This window comes from Melospiza georgiana, chromosome 2, assembly GCF_028018845.1.
Source record: "Melospiza georgiana isolate bMelGeo1 chromosome 2, bMelGeo1.pri, whole genome shotgun sequence".
NCBI classification, from domain to species: domain Eukaryota; kingdom Metazoa; phylum Chordata; class Aves; order Passeriformes; family Passerellidae; genus Melospiza; species Melospiza georgiana.
Window position 1 is genome coordinate 59,839,846 of NC_080431.1, and position 17,361 is coordinate 59,857,206.

Consider the following 17,361-nt stretch of genomic DNA (forward strand, 5'->3'; position numbering starts at 1 on the left):
ATACCGTTAATTCTCACCCTCTTTTAGCTGTTCCAACACACAATCATGCTTCCTTTCCCCTCCAGACTGTTAAAATTGTTTATGTAGCTCATTAATCTAGAAGAGAGATACTTAATGCTTTAGTGCTGCAAGGTTTCTCCCCTCACCTTGGAAAGCAGAACAGCCAACATTTCTTGTTTCCCAACTCTTTTCACAAAGGTGTTCAACTTGTGGTACCTCTGCTGGGGTCTCTGGGGAGTACTGATTGAAGTCATGCTTTTGAGCACCTCATTATCATCCTAGCAGCAATTTCTAAGGCTTTTATAATATAAAAAAATCTTAATGTGTCTCTAATATGCTAAAACCTTACTGCAGTATTAACAGCGTAGAAACTGTGATATGCACAGAGAGTTCATGTCCCTTCCCAGTAAATCCTTAATATTGTTCCCATATTGTTGTTCTTGGTTAAAATGAGGAACTGTGTGATATTTCCCTGACACATTCCTTATCTTCACCACAGTTAAAAGGAAGTTGCTTCACGACCACCAGACTGTCTGGCAAAGGGGGCTGTTCGCTGGCTGACGCTGGATAATGTCAAGACTGCTCAACTCTTTTTGTTTGGGAAGTGTGGGACTACACTCTGTCACCTTCAAGTGCTGGCAGCCTCCCTTTGGTTTCAGCTGAGATGAAGTTAATTACCCTCTTAGTAGCTGGTACAGTGTATTTTGAATTCAGTATGAGAATAACGTTAGCAATGCTGTGATGTTTTGGTTGTGGCTAGATAGTGCTCACCCTAAGCCAAGGACTTTTCACTTTGCCAGTGAGCAGGTGCACAAAAAGCTGGGACAGAGCATGACTGGGACAGTTGACTCAAACTGGCCAAAGAGATATTCCATACCATAAAACATCATGATGAGTATATAAACTGGGGGACTTGGCTGTGGGGGGAAGATTCAAAATACCACTGAAAAACGCATGTATTGGGACTTTTTCCTGTGCATCAGTGACAAGGTCACCACACCTCCATGTTTTAAGCCAGCCAGTGATACACACATTCTCAAGACAGTTAACCATAATGCTCCATATGAGACTATAAACAACTACAATGCGCATCTTTCAGAGAGCAGAAGCTGCTCCACCAGCAACAGAGGGCCCCAGGATTACACTTACAGTTCAGCTCAGCTTATACACACTGCAAACTTCTCCTGCTTCAGCTTCCTTACTCCTGCCCAAAAAACTAAGTCTCAGTGATCTTCTCAGAGCTTGGCAAGGAACTGGAAGATCCTGACCACACACAAGGCAAAAACTTGACTCAATCTCCTCATTCATACACTGGATAGCAGGTGCACCAAATGGCATTAGGAGCCATTTCTTACCATGCAATTTGCACTATTTACAACCATGGATTATAACCCCAGTAATGAAGCACAGTACTGCCGGATCACAACACAATTTGACTACAGGACTTTGAAGAGATGGTCTCACAGACAGCCAAGCTCACTCAGCAAACAGGTCACACAAACCTAAGACAAGAAGGTTTCAGAACTTGAACTTCGAATTGTTTAACTGTTCTAACTTCAATCCAAAAGGAGAAATGTACAGCCCTACCTACACAAATTATACTTCCTAGTTAAATTATAATGGTAAAGTTATAATTCGTGCAAATAAGCTGGATTTTTTAATAAAAGCCTAAGTGGAGGAACTGATAATATTGAAGAAATTTTACTAGAAGTACTGAAAGCTATCAGCATCCTCAAATGAGACCTTATTGTTAAGCTTAGGATGAAACTGAAGAGCTTATTAAAAAATATGGAAAATACTTCTTAAGAGAAGAAAATGCTTACTTGAAGAAACAGCAAAAAAACTGAACTGCTATTTGAAAATCTTGCCTTGAACAAACTTGCCATTTTAACATTGTTATGTAAAAATGCTATGTCTGTTATCTTTCGCTCTGACCACCAACTAAGTCTCAATAATCACTTTGTTTAAGTAGTAAAATTTATATGATGAATATTAAACAAGACTATGGTGGAAAATTTTATTTTCTTATTTAATATAGTTTTCCATCTTACCAGCAGTGAAATCCACAGGAATTTCTCAATCATACATAGCCTAACGATGGAGACTTAGTATGGGGATTTTTTAATTTAAATTGTGGAGCAATATTCCACAGCTGATATTCAGAAGTGTGAGGTTATATAAGGCAAGTTAGAGTGGATTTATTTTCAATCTTTAAAAAAAAACAGATGAACAACACACCCACCAAAATCTGCACTATAGAAACTAATTAAAACTTAATTGAGTTTTCAGATCTTCTAGAAAATAAAAGGCCAGACAGTTAATGGATGCAGTACATTCTGGCTATGACTGATAGGTTTAAGTGGAAATTAAATAAAAATAAAATAGTTCCAACTTAATTAAAAATAGCAACACTATCTATTCAAAGACATATATGACTACACTCTAAATTTTAAAATTATATATATTTGAAAGATTACTTGTCATGATAACTGGACCCAGCCCAAATTGCTATTAAAGCCTAATGCACTCAGTGATGTTTAGTGGGATTGATTCTTCCAGCAGCAGTGAGGATACAGACAAATTTAAGAGAGTTACAGTACAGCAGTCCACATCTTAGAAGTTCATTAAATTATGCTCCTTGCCTCTTTAAGAACATCAAGTGCCATAAAATTTCTGACCTTAGAATTTTTCCTCAAGACAGTTCTGAGGACACATGTCAGCAATTATTAGGATATTGTAGCTCTGGGGTACTGTAACTGATTTATGTCTCTTATATGGCATTAGGGTCTTGATTTAGTTTCACCCACACACAAGGGTCCAGTGCTGCTTGAGCTGCTGCAGGTGTCAGCTGGGGAGGATACAGATTTCACATGGGTGAAATTAGTAACCCTTTCATGGCCTTGCTTGGGACAAGCAAAACTAAGAGGCAGACTCTGAAATCTGTTCCCCATCCCCCAAATACTGAAGAAATTTGATTATGCTTCAGGAAACAACAACCATGGCTTTAAAGCATTTAAGCTGGTAAATAAACAAGCAGAGAAAGAGAAGAAGAAAAGGAATTGCAACAGATCGGTCTTAGTTCATTTAGCCACATCTTGTAAAAAACCTTGTGTAAAAAAAATTAAGGAGACTCGCTACAGAACACAATATCATGCCCTAGTTGGCCACCAGAATGCCTGTGATTAGCAACTTTAGCTTCTGAGTTTAACTGACATCCCTACATATAAAAGAATAAAAATAAGTATTTACACAGAGATGTCAGAGCCTTTTCGAGTATGAAATGGAGATCACAACCCAGTAACATTAACTACAGAAAGTCCCCAAATCTACTTTTAACTTCCATGGATTTATTCACAGCTGGGGGAGATGAACAAATGAACTGCAATGACTCTTGCCCTCTCTGACAGTTACGTAAGCTAAGCTGGTCAGTTCATTGAAAGTAGGCACACTGAAAGCATGAAATCACTCAAGTTATGCCAGGACAGAAAGCATGGACTGAAATAGTTGATCTATCAGTAATATCCACAGTGGCTTTTTTGTTTGTGCACTATCTACGTACAACTTACTGTATGAGGAGAGTTCATGAAATACATCAAAGACAATGGGCTGTATATCAGATTGGGCAAAAAAATCAATTAGTTCCAATGATTGGTTATTAGCACGCAGGCACAACGCACAGACTGTTCCAATATGACCATAATGGTTTTTCACTCTGTGGATTTTCTTGCAGTGGCATCATTAAGTCATAGCTGTTTTAGCAAAAATTTTAAGCCATCAGAATTTCTGCTACCAAAGAAGCTCCTGTGGTGCTGAGGAACACAGGAGCACACTCACTCTTCAACACTTTATTTAAAAATCCCTAAACAAAAGAAAAAAATTGCTTTGTTGATCTACATGCAAAATGCCAGTAATGATCATTGTATAGAGGGCAAATGTAGTATCAAGCAAGAACACTTGAGAGGTCAACACAGATTCAGTCCAGCTGCTTGTATGGGTGGTTTAGCAGGCAGAAAGAATGTTTTTCCTGCAGCTACCACACTGTAGGAAGAGCATCCTTTGGTTCACTGCTCCTTTGTCCTCAGAGCAGCCCACCTGTGTCCAGTGATGTGCTTCTGCTTTGATCGTGAGCAGGTCTAGAGACTGGAAACCCACCAGCAGCACTGACAGCTTGATGGTAAAGCCAGTCACTTCCACCTACTGCTGTTGGTACTGGATCTTTGATGTTTTGAGCAGCTCCCACTTCAACAGTAATTGTAGGAATCACTAAAGAGTGACCAAACAGCATCATTAACTTTTTTTCAATCCTGACAAATGCAAGAATGATTGACTTAAAGTAAAACTGGATCCCTCAGAAATACATCTATGAAGCATATCTAAGAATACTTCAAAAGGGCATATACTGGAATATATATAAATATATATAAATAAATGAATACTTTCTCTGCTAGTCTGTATAGAGAGAGCTTCAAACACAAGATTTGTGTCTGCTACTAGAAAAAATACTTGTGTGTGCTGGGAGGAATGTGTTAAAAAGCAAAAGACTGGTGAGGACAACTGTAAATTGCTCAAATGACCTTGCAGCTGGAATAGCCCTTGATAAACTTGTGTGAACTGCAGGCCAGTGATTCTCTAGCATTGGACCAAAACTTAACAGTGCCTGCCTCTCCACTTGTGTGCCTCTGCCTGGGTATTGCTGGGGGATCCCCCAGTTAATGAGGTAATAGAATAAATAAATTTATTCTTTGTGTTCTAGCTGCAAATTTGTGGTTGTTGCGCTGCCTGCCAGTGTCAGCTCACACAGGTGGTATCTTACCCAGAGACACAACAGGAAGAAACTCTAAGAGGTCATGGTGGTGATTCCTCAGAGACAAAGGTCTGAAGTGAGGCTGGTACTTGCTCTAGCTAGGCTGTAGCTCCAGCTCTGGTATCTCTGGCTTTGTACCACAGAGTGATGTTTGGCGCCTGGAATTATGAAGATCCCCCAGCCCAAAACAAGCACAACTCTGCACTCCTCTCAATTCAGTCATTACTTCCCATGGGCATGTGACACAGGTTACTGAGATGTTCTTTTGCTAAATGAAGGCTTATAAGAAAGCATTGAAACATGCTTCAAAAACAGCGATGTGGGTTTGTCACTCCTCTCTGTCAACGGAATCCTGCAGTGCGGAAGCTCAAAGAAAGAACCCTTTGCCCACCCCTGCCCTCAAAAATTTAACTCTAAGCTTCCTTAATCACAGAGTTCCCACTGAAAGGAACACAGGAGCTATCAAAATAGCTCATACAAGTGCTACATCTAATCCAGCATGCTGTCTGTTCATTAGCCTGCGGCAGATGGTTTGACAGAAGGTGCAAGAAATTCGTCAGCGGACAGTTCTGGATTGAGAAAGTGTCTCTTTAGTTGCTCCAACTAGTTTGCTTGTATTTTGAAGTGCAAGGATTTACAGAAGAAAGGACTTCAAGAATACTTAAATGTATATATTGCATTTAAGCATGTAATCTTTTGTTGTAGAAATAACAGAATCTTCTCACTGCTCAGATATTTTGGTCAGTTAATTACATAAACTAATGACACAGCATCTAAAAAGAAGTTCTTTCATACTTGACTTTTTTAGCTTATTACACAGACTTTAGCCTTTCATCAAAAAGGATAGAGAGAACACACAATTCCCTTTCCTTATCAAGGCTAGTATTCTGCATATAGTTCTAACGGGAAAAGTTTAAAAGTGCCAATCTTCTCAATCTTGCTTTATAGGGAAGTTTTTCCAAAGCCAACTTATGGCTGACAATCTCCAACTTCCACTCTCTTTCTTGACTGCAAACAGCTTCACATAAACAGAGATCTCCATGTCTTTGCTCATAACTGGTTGGGTCAGGAAAAAATAATTGCAGGGCCTGGCTTATCTATTAATCCATCAACACAGGGGGATATTTACTCTGATGTCCCAATGATGCATATGTATTTTATTTTATTCCCTTTGTCAACAAAGTAGAACCTAATATATGTCAACACTGAATTTCACATAACAAACATTCACAAACTTATTCAGAATCTTCTGTAATTTCTGCTAAGCAAAGTAACCTGCCATCTTTAAGGATATCAATATTAACTTTTCACCCACACAGGATCACAATACTCAATCAATAGGTAGCGAGCAGTTTAACTATTGCCTTTTGCACTCTTTTTCAAACACAGCTTTTATTAAGAGAACAAAATACTAATTTACATTTTAACCTACTCTAACTACTACTGTAATAATAACAGAGACTGTATACAAAGAGCTACCTGCCACAGCAATACTCAAATATGGCTTACATGGCATATTAAGGATACAGCTATTCTTCCCCATCTCCCAAAGGGGAAAAGAAACAACAAATCACCCATGTGATTTATGCAAATCTATGAAAACAACAGCCAACCAGCTTGGCCATTTCTTCCTTTCCCTCATTTTTCAACAGTGGCAGAAATGAGGAGAAGAGTAATAATATTACAGAATGCTTTAGACATCATTTGAACAGGGCTCCTTCTCAGGTGGATTCACTGGCCTGAGGATCAGCAGACTTTGATCAGTCACAAATTGTTCTGGAGTCCCAGAGGCAGCACTGTGGATCCTCGCAAGGGACGGGGAAGATAATCAGATTGTTTAAAGAACGGAGACTCATTTGTGAATAGTGGGACTGTAGATCCTGTTACTATACACCTCAAAGATAGGTATTAGCATGTGAATTACTAGACCAGAATTATTAACAGAAGAAAGACTCCACAGCAATACTTACAAGGCAGAAGAAAGAAAGTAGTGATAGGAAAAGGATAGCATGGAAATCACTCTAAAGAATGAAAAATAGTCAGCTACAGCAACATTCACTTTCCACACTGTTTCTCTCTACTGACAACTTTGACTGTATGAAGTAAGGAAATTTTGGTCTTTTCCATTTTTATAATAAATGTATTAAAAGTCCCACTCTCACTCTTTAAATATGCTTATAAATTTAAATTGTAAATTCACTAAAAAAAAAAATCAGTGGATAGCTGGCAAAAGTTAATCATGTCATCATATTAAATACCTGTATTTATGAAGAACTTTGCACACTGTGCAATCTGTCAGAGATAAGAACATGCTCTTGACTGTTCCTTTTGGCCTCTTATTTGTGTAAATTGCATTAGCATTTGCAGCTGAAACCCAACGCAGAATTCAGATTAAAACAGTCTTGTTTCACCAATCCCTCTAAAACCGAGAGAAAGTAAGAAGAAAAGAACCCCCCAGACCATAGCTATTGGGCTCCGAAGTTGTATTTAATTAAAATACAAAATAGAACCTCAAGCAATGCAACTGGGCACAACAAGAATTCAAGCTGGTTTGTTGCCAGTTCACACTATTAAAAAAAGCTGAGAACCAAATCTAACCCATAGCCAAGCTCCTGTGGGAAATATGCCTTCCTCTGGACCTTATTTCCCGCTCAATCTGCAGCCACTACCTCAGGCAAAGAATATCCACATAGTTTCCTCCAAGGACTCATAAATAATTTAGAACAACTTGTTCTAAATAACATCACTAAGAATTTGGTACTTCCATAAGCCTATATACAGCTTTAGCACCCTAAAAATCTTTTACCAGAGAACAAAAGGCAGTACAAGAAGCCATCCTGAGCACCAAACCAACTCTTTATACTGTTCACAACTCAGCTTGTCCTTGGATCTGGATGCATGCCCAGTACAGCAAACTGCTCCAGGCTGAGCTCAGCTGAGCAAGGTGTCCAGGTCCAGACCCACGGATACAGCGGTACAGACACAGCTGCCGAGGTCTGACTTCTGCTGGGGACAGACCCATTCCTCTCCATCTCCCAAACTCTAGCAGCACTGCACCTTCTGATCTGCTCCCTCCTTCCTCCTCCTCGTTACACCTCAGAAGCAGTTGGATCTCAGCTTCCTTGATGGTAAGTGACCTTCTCTCACCCTCTCAGAAACATTCAGTCTAACCTAAGACAACACTCAGGGCTAAATATACAGGCAGCTGTTCTCTCATCCTTTTATGATAGCACAACAGCAGTGTTTTCCAACAAGACACACTATGTGTACAAAGCATGAAAACAAATCGTGTATTTTTACTTTCCAAGATGACATTAGCAAGCATTTTAGGAACTGCAAGAGCAAAATAAATCTCATTTTATTTTGCTCTTGCACCTCCTAATGAGACTACTGTAAATGGCCAGAGTTGTTTTACTTGCCATGCTTAGACTGGGGAAAAAATACCACTGCAGCATCATTAAGCCTATGTGGTGACAGAAAGGCCTTGTTGTGTAAGCCTTCCAGTATTGCTCCTAAACAGGGAATACGGAATTCTCACATGGTTCTGACACTGTTCATCCAGACTTACAAAGTATTTTACTTTATCCTTTTATGAGACAAACTTTGAGAAGTGAAGATTCAGGCCTGGATGATTTACAGCTAGCAAATTAGTCACAGCTAACTAATTGTCACAGCTAAATCTTGCAATGAAATCAAAGAAGCAACTCAAAAAGTCAGCTTAACATGAGTCTAAGAATATTGCAGATCCTTTTGAAGAATGTATTCAAATTAGTATATTCAGAGATATATGCTCAACTTTTACTGGGACACCAATGATTTTCAAAAGGCTTTACTGGCCCTCATTCTTTTCCCATAAATGGTAATTTCTTCCCCTTGATTCTTTATTATGCTCTTCATTCATTCCATCTCCATCCAGTCTCACCCTTCCAATGCCTTCCTATCAACCTATTAAGTTTCCTTAAATTAAAAATGACATTTACTTTTGCAATCTTTGCTTTTATTTTATCTCCCTCTTCAGGATTTTACTTCTCACCTCCTGTTTTTGCAGTAAGACAACTCCTGAGAATGTACAGCATGTCACTACCAAAAGCACACTTCAGAGTCCTGCAAGGTTTAACTGACATTGATCATTATTGACTGAAAACAGTTTTCTATTCTTCTTTCTGCAGTTAAATAAGCAAGATATTGATTTTAATTTGTTATGGGACAACTTCCTATTTGCATGGTATGGATTAATTTCAAGATGACTTCTCTAATATGACTTCCAGAACAAGATTGCTAAATGACATTGCAACAGACTAGAACTGAAATAACACATCATAAAAAAAAAAAAAAAAACAAACAAAACAAACAACTGAGATAAACATCATGTTAGAATATGTTACTCCACAAGTATTTCTAGCAGGAGCCTTGTATTTACAGTGTATGTTAAATCTACTCTTTTTTTACAGGTGACCCAATCCTACATGTGACTCTGCACTCCTTGTAGAAACTCTTACAGACATTCAGGATATTAAGTGGAAGGGTATCAAGTAAAGGATATTAAGTAAAATAAATACTCATCAAAATGTCTTGCTTGAATGAACTGTAGCTATTACTGCTAACAAAATATCCATGAAATCTTATAATTTACAGAGGGAAAAAGGTGGGTCTGACAGTTACTAAAAAGAAGTCAGTATTTTTAGGAGTGTCTTATTGACACTAAGCATTATAAGAAATATTATCTGGTTTCAGCACACGGTTTAAACTTTCATACACAAATAATTTTCTTTTTGGGGACATATCTCTTTAAGGAGAGCATCAGAATCCCAAGTGCTGCAGAATAATTAAAATACAGATTTCAGGTCTGCTTTGCTAAAGCTAAGAAGCTTATGTGATCACGAGGTCTGCGAACATCTCTCTCTTCCCCTCCCAATAGTTTTGAACCACTTGACAGATATTACTGAGTTTTGACAGGATAGTAACCTCTAAGGTGGTTAAATTGCTACATGCTTTTCATAAACAGATGGCCAAGTGAAGAACCAGCTTCTGACAAACAGCTCAAATAGATGCCCGGAATGAGAGTATGGATTCACATCATATTACACATTAGCAGAGTCCACATGGAGAGAAACCTTACCGTGCCTTCAACATAATAAAAACACTGATCATAACCATCAGAGGAACCATAAAATACAAGTTTATAACAAAATGAGCTTTACTAACTCCAGACTTCACAGGAGAGCACACTTGCTCTTAATGGTAATCATGTTTAATCAGGAGACAGAAGGAATAGGCAAATATAATATGAAAGATCTGAATCATGTTATTTTCATTTTCAATCTTCTAATAAAGGTTGTCTATTGAAACTATTAATAGCCAAAACCATCCCTCTCTCAGAACATCTATTGCTAAAAATATCCCTAACAAGCAATGCATACAACTTTTTATGTATATAAGACGAGGAATTTTCAGATACTGAAAATGATCGTTCAGTAATAACCAAGTTGACAGTACATCTATAGATTAACCAGATTCATTAAATAATTTCTGAACAAATGCTAAGCATTCAGCTTTCCTTCTAACTCATTTCAAATCTCATCATGCTGTGGGGAAAAAGAAAAAAAAGTGAGACTGATGAATTCTGTGAAGTCTGTTAAAATTGCCTTTATCACTGACTTAGGAATAGCCTAGGCAGCTATGGTACAATTACAAACAATTATGTTACTTGTTTTCTGTCATTTCACCCTCAATGCCAACACTAACTACAGCATCATTTGGGGTATTTCATCACATACACAGAGGTTGAAGTCACGCTCTTGCCCAGCAACACTAAACTCGTCAGTCTTGACAAGTAAGTCTGTCTACCACAGGAGAAATTCAGCTTGCTTTCTGAAAGCACCAGTTTGTATTTTCCTTATGCCAAGTACACAAGTATACAGTACTTTTTCTGAAGAACAATATCATCTACTCAAAATATTAGTGTTTTTGCATAGAATCAGATTTTTAAGTAAAGACATCTGAAACAAAATATTAAGGATGTAGCAGCTGATTTCATCAAGTTAAAAAAACCAAACCCAAATGTCACTGCATTGCTTTAATTCAGCTTGTCAGGTACACATAAAATGATCACAGTGGAAGTCCTGCAGTGAATTAATAGAGGTGTTCTGTTTCCAAACAAAGCCTTCCAGAAGGTGAGACAAAGTTTCTTTTTCAGGGATCTGTTGTCCAAAGAGCCTGTCTTTGAAAACTAATTTCTATCTAAATAAGAATACACCTATTATTTAACTTAGAAGACAGCAATATCCTATAGCACTACTGAATATCTTCCACTCCCTTACAAGTGGAGTGGCCCAAGAAGTTCCAATCTTACTCCAGTGAGGTGCTCCAGTTTGGAATCCCATGCCAAATTTGTATGGCCTGGTATGAAGGTCTTGCAATTGCTGCTCCAAGACAAACCACATATTATGATGCAAAAGAATAAAATAAATCCACATCCTAACAATCACTCATTTTTATGATGGTGACTGACACTTGTATTTAAACTCTTTTCAAAGCACTCTAATTAAGTGAAGCATGAAGCATGGGCTAATATTCAATAGACCTTAGTAATACTATTTGTAATATCACATCTTGTTCCAGCTCATTTAAAAATATGTTAAGAGGTTTATAAGAATCTTTTTTTCTGAAGTACAAATTTCCAAGAAGCAAGCCTTAAGTATGACAGTAAACACCTACTACATTTTTAACCCTCCTTTTAGACACTTGCCTAAAGCATTTAAGATCACTTCTTGGTTGACATGGATAATACAACAAAAAACTCAATGAAAGTTATGATTTTTATCAGTGCTATTTTGGCAAATGAACTTCAATTACTAGGGACAGAAATTCAGGCTTTAAATTTCGTTCTCACCTCCTGTGCTGCCTGTAGCCACCAGAAATTCTCCCACTGTTTCCCCAGCCTGACACTGCCATCTATAGCAGTCTCGTGCTTGCAGCAGTGATGCCAGCACTGATGAGAACAGAATGTGTGGTTGTGCTGCAAACACAAAGCATTTTGTGAAAAACGGCTTTGGATCGTACGTGAGTACAAATATTAGTGAACAATGAATTAAACTGTTTGAGTTTTCATGGGATCAACACCGCAGCCTACTGACTTCTAGTCTAGGAAAGGTAACTCTTAAGCAGGAGCAACAGCACTCCTTTCAGGGCCGGTTGGGTGTATCTATGCAAATAAAGGATTTCTTTATGGAAAAGAGAAATGTAAAGCCACCCACCACACACAGAAGCTGAGGGAGCACTGATTTGGAACAGCATTATCTGCAATTTCAATCAAAGTTCAAACATATAAGTCCTCAAACATAGTATGGAGCCTGTCAGGAGCTTGTGGTACAAACTGCAGAATTTCACAATTTCAAAACCCTCCATGGAGCTTCATGTGAAATCTATAAAGTTCAAAAAAGTAAAAAAAAAAAAATCCTAATCAGTAATAAAATGAAATTTATACTTAGAAGTATTCACTGAGTAATACTGACTGGTGCAATTCCACTACACAATGGCAAGTTCTTAAATATATACTCATACAGCAGATAACCTATTCTTACCAGAAACCATAAACACCAAGAATCAGAAGCAATTGCTTCAGTACTCAGAAGTAATTACTTTGAATAAATGAGAAATGATAACCATCCCTCATTCAAGATGATATGATACTGCAATTAAGCAATATTCAGGAAGAACAGACTGTATTATAACAATGCTTTTTTATCCTGAGCTCTAACTCAAGCCCGAGCTCAGGAGACTCGTGTTAGTACGTATCAGTGTAATTTCAGGCTTTTCTGTAGATGTTTATACTTAAAATACCTGAAAATTTACTAGGACAGCTGTTGGAACACAAACTTGCCAAGTTTTCCAAGTCCAAAATAAAAGACCTAGTTAGCAAGTACAGGCATGGTCTCTATGTCAATTCCACAAGAGAAATTGAAAGATAGACACCTCAGACCTTCCTACAAACTGGTGATAATGGGATTCTCTGAGAAACAGTTTCAGTTCCAGACCTTGTTCTAACGCAAACAGAAAAGCAATCTGCAACTGGGCAGGTTTCACATCCAGATGAGTGTTGTCACCACTACAGTTCAAACTATAAAATCTATGGGCAAAAGAACCTCTTTTTCCAAAATGTCACATTATCCCCAATCACTCAATCTGGTGGAAAACATTAAATAAATTTGGCCTGAGTCTAGAAACAGTCTGGCAAAAGCATGCAAATAGAACACCAGCATAAAATACCTGCCCCCCAAATTAGCCACAGATCTGGACTGGTTACTTATATCAGCAACAAGTATGTCCAAAATTATCATAATTATGCATAATAACATCTGAAGAGGCTATTAAATATTATTCAGATTTTAAGCCAATTCCAAACTACAAAGCATCATATTCACCTTGAGCAGGGGATGCAAATTACCTTCCATTTGTTCTCACAATTCCCTCTGAAGCATATTTTATTAGTCATTGTCACAGACCCCAGGTTTAATTTAGCACAGCCTTTCCAACATTCAGTCCTCCAGGCCATAAAACTGAAAGTGTATGAACTGCATTATGAAATTCTGTCCTATAACAATAAAGTAAAAGCCACTGACAGCCCTTCTGTACGCACTACAATAAGCAAACCATTTGTGAGTATAACAAGAGCATTCCTGGTTTTATGTGGTTGATCAAATTCAAACTGAAATTTATTACATTAATCACTGCTATCCTGATGATCACCTCTTCCAAGACTTTGATCTTAACAGTCCAAGATAAACTGTTTTTCCAACTATGCAAATCACCCTCAAATACTGTCAAATAAAATACAGCCTTTATACCCCTAAAAAGGTTAGATTTTGTGGAAATGTAATATGTCATTTATTTATTTATTTTACCATAATTACATGCTAGAAGGAGATTAATACAGACTGGGAAAAGCATAAACAGACTATGCAGTCCACATTTGAAATAGAAAATAGCATTTTAAAAGACCTAAAATAAATTTTAAATGGTAAAGTTTAAAATCTTTAGAATACATAATGTAGAGTTCAGAAGCTTGCAGAAGAGATTTATAAATGTCAAGAGCATCTAAGTCCCACACAGTCATTACACGACTAAATAAAATAATATAAAACAACACCACAAAAATAGATTTGATTTCTTCCTGACTGGAAGCTCACTACAATTAATACAAGTCACTGAATGGACCCGTCAGGTGTTCCCATCATTATAAAAAGGCAGCTGCTATCTGGAAACATAAGTTAAATTATTTATCAAATGATTCTAAATATCATCAAATTCAGTGCAGCCAGTCATTCAAATGGCTTCTAATAAATTATTTGATACGGCTCTAATGGAAAGCATGAGTTACTCAGAAGCATTTGCTATTAACAGCACCATAGTAATGTTTTGAAATTCTACCCAGACACGTCCAGAAGTGACACACTATAAATCACATTACAAATATATTCCCCTGCTTTTGAGGTATTATCAGCAACATCCAAGAATTTACACAAATTTAGAAACAAGTAACTTTGACAGCCTTATGCCATGGTAGAGAACATGCAGATTTTTATTCTGCACAGCACAGAAGCTTTCTCTTATTTTTCTGCTGGACAAAAAAAAAAAAAAAAAAACCCACAAAAAAAAAAAAAAAAAAACCAAAAAAAACAGTGCCCACATAATTTAGCACATCAACAGCATCATAAATATCAACCAACTCCAGAGCATTAAACAACACCTATATAGTACAAAGGCAACATCTCAGTAATAACAGGTTGTACTGTATTGTTCATGGCACATCCCTTCCCAAGGAAAATCTATCTCAAGACTAAAGCCAAAAAGCTTGCCCTCGATTAAAATGAGTAGACTTTCTGTCATTCTAAGAGATTATATATGACGCTGTTGATTGTGAAAGTACTCTAGCAAAAGTTGGGAGCAAGCAATCTCAATTTCAGGTTAAGGAACACAAGGCCAGGGGACAGAGATGGGTATATTATTTGTTCCATTTATTTAAAGAAAGCACCAACAAATAGTCTTCATCATTATGCATTCTTTATGCATTTCAAAATAATATGCTAATCTGCTGTTAATTGCATTTAAATAAATAAGAAGTGTTAAGCAAATGTTTGTGATTAATAAATTTCCAATGTATAAGAATAAAATCTAGCTATTATAATTAAAATGATGTCATGAAACAATCCGTTCTTTGGTTCAAAACACTAGCATGGCTTCTTCTAGTGTCTAAAACTACAGATGTACATGAAATGTACATGGGTGATTACCCATGGATGGATGTAAGGTGCACAGTGTCAGAATAAAAAGAAACACAAACAAATTGCAACACAGGAAATTGCAAATAGATTAAGCAAAAGAAAATCACCACAAAGATGGTCAAACACTGGCACCACCATAATCACAGAGACTGCATAACCTCCACTCCTGGAAATACTCAAAACTCGCATGGACAAAGTCTGAGAAACATTACCCAACTGGACTTGCTTTGAGTGCGGAGACAGAACTGACACCCAGAGGTCCTTTGCAATTTAAAATACTCTACAAATCAGTGGGTTTTTTTCCTTAAGTTCCTTTCCCTATTGGAGGTGTACTTTTCCATTTTCATATATGCTTCATTTTACACAAGTCTCCCGATTATTTGTAGTGGCTTCAAAATAAAAATCAGAAACGTTTTGCAAGCAATCATGATGAGGTCATTGACAGAAATGATGTAATATTACACATTTGGTGCAATAAGATCCATTTATTTTATGGTAGTTCCATCACCAGAGTCTACTGAGATACAGTAGCTAAAACAAAAGCAAAAGATTCATTTACAAAGTAATAAACAGCTCTGATCTTGCAGGCTGTTATCACTCCATCAGCCTGCATCACCCACAAGCTGCAGGCGTTTGCAGATGAGTGACAGGACAGAAAAGGAAGGAAACGACAGATCAAAAAAAGCTCGAGTGACCCTACAGGAAGTATTGCACGAATCAGGTGTGCACGTACATCAGACCTCGCGTCTCGCACCGAAGGCACACCGCGGAGGACAACGCCATGAGCACCTTTGTTCGCACGCTTCAGGGGTGACCTTAATGAAGCCGTAGTAGAAGCATCCTAGGTGCACCTGTGGATATTAACCGGCCCACAGTTGCCTATACCACTGAAACATATTTTTTTCTCTCTCTAAAGAAGAAAAGGCTCAAGGAAAAAAACAATCCCACCACGAGGCCTCCAGAACCAGTTTATTTCCCACTCCTTAAATAAGAACCATGCTATTTTTAAGACGCATTGTGATGGGAAGCGCATCTAAAAATAAGTTTGCTGGCGCTCAGCGGGCCAGTGTGGCTCCCCACGCCCGTCCCCGGCAGGGCAGGCTGCCCGGCCCGCGCTCCCCGGGGCCGCCTCGGGCGGGGAGGGGGCCGGAGCTGCAGGTGGGGAGGCGGCTTTGTCTGCCATCGGGCGCTAAGCGACGGCGGCATCAAGGCGGGCATCCGCCGGCTGCCGACCGGGCTCCCAGGAGCCGGCGGAGGGGAAGGGGGAGCCCCCGCCTCACCGGCATCCCCGAAACTTTCCTCCGGGCCGCCGCCAGCGAAGAGCCGCCGCTGCCGCCGCCGCCGCGAGCCCCCGGAGCGGAGCCGGGGACCGCGCGGTGTCCCCGCCTCTCTCCCGGTCCGCCGGGCGCGGCCGAGGCCGCTCCCCGCTCCGGCCGCCCGCCCGCCATCCGCCGCCCGCCGCCCTCCCCGCGCCGCCGCCCGCTCACTCACCCGCGCCCGGCGAGCGCAGCCACCGGCGCCTCCTGCCCGCGCTCCCTCCCTCCTGTCAAGTTGAGCCCGGCCTCCCTCCGCCCGAGCTCCCCGCGCCCGGCCCCCCTCCGCCCGAGCTCCCCGCGCCCGGCCCCTCCTTCGCCACCGGGAGCCGCCGCCACCGCCTCGGCCCTCCCCCGGCGGAGCCGGGCACCGCCCCGCCCTCACCTGGCCCTGCCGCCGCCGCCGCGGGGGAGCGGGGCAAGATGGGGACAGCGGGGGCGGCTCCGGGCAGTCCCAGCCAGCGGCGAGATCGCGCCGCCCCGCCCGGAGCTCCCGGGGCTCCTCCCCGCCGGGACGCCCCGAGAGGCGAGGGGGGCGGTGGGCCGGGCCGTGCCGTGCCGGGCTGTGCCGTGCCGGGAGCGGGCGGGCATGGCAGGCGCGGCCGCCTTCTGCCCCTCGGGGAGGCACGGAGCGACCTGGGCGTCGCGGCAGGAAAGCTGGGCAGCTTTCCTGGGAGAGGCGGCCGGGATCACGCCGCGCTCTCGGGAGGAGGTGGCAGGAGCCCGGCGGCGGGGCTGTGGAGCCCGGCTGGCAGCGCCGGGAGCGGCGGCAGGCCGGGCGGGTTCCCTCAGTGTCACACGATCCCAGCGCCGCTCCCCGCAGCAAGTGTGCTGGGTCGGATAACCCCGCTAGTGAGGAGAGATGCTCGGTGTGCGAAATAGAAAAGAGGGTGTAAAACCGGGACTTCCAGGGAAACGGCGGTGCTGGTAGTACCTGCCGGCAAGGAGGTCTTAATCTGAA

General features: G+C 40.5%; 1 protein-coding gene across 2 annotated transcripts in view; it reads right to left on the minus strand.

Moving 5' to 3' along the window:
- Positions 1 to 16,868, minus strand: part of FRY (FRY microtubule binding protein) — a 224,315-nt gene extending 207,447 nt beyond the window's left edge. Inside the window, exon 1 of one of the 2 annotated variants that reach the window (XM_058019112.1) lies at positions 16,786 to 16,868. The gene's annotated coding sequence lies outside the window, so the exon portion shown is untranslated. Of the gene's footprint in view, positions 1 to 16,578; positions 16,645 to 16,785 lie in introns of those variants that run through there. The other variant, XM_058019111.1, reaches the window with a different exon arrangement.
- Between the last annotated feature and the right edge of the window lie 493 nt (positions 16,869 to 17,361).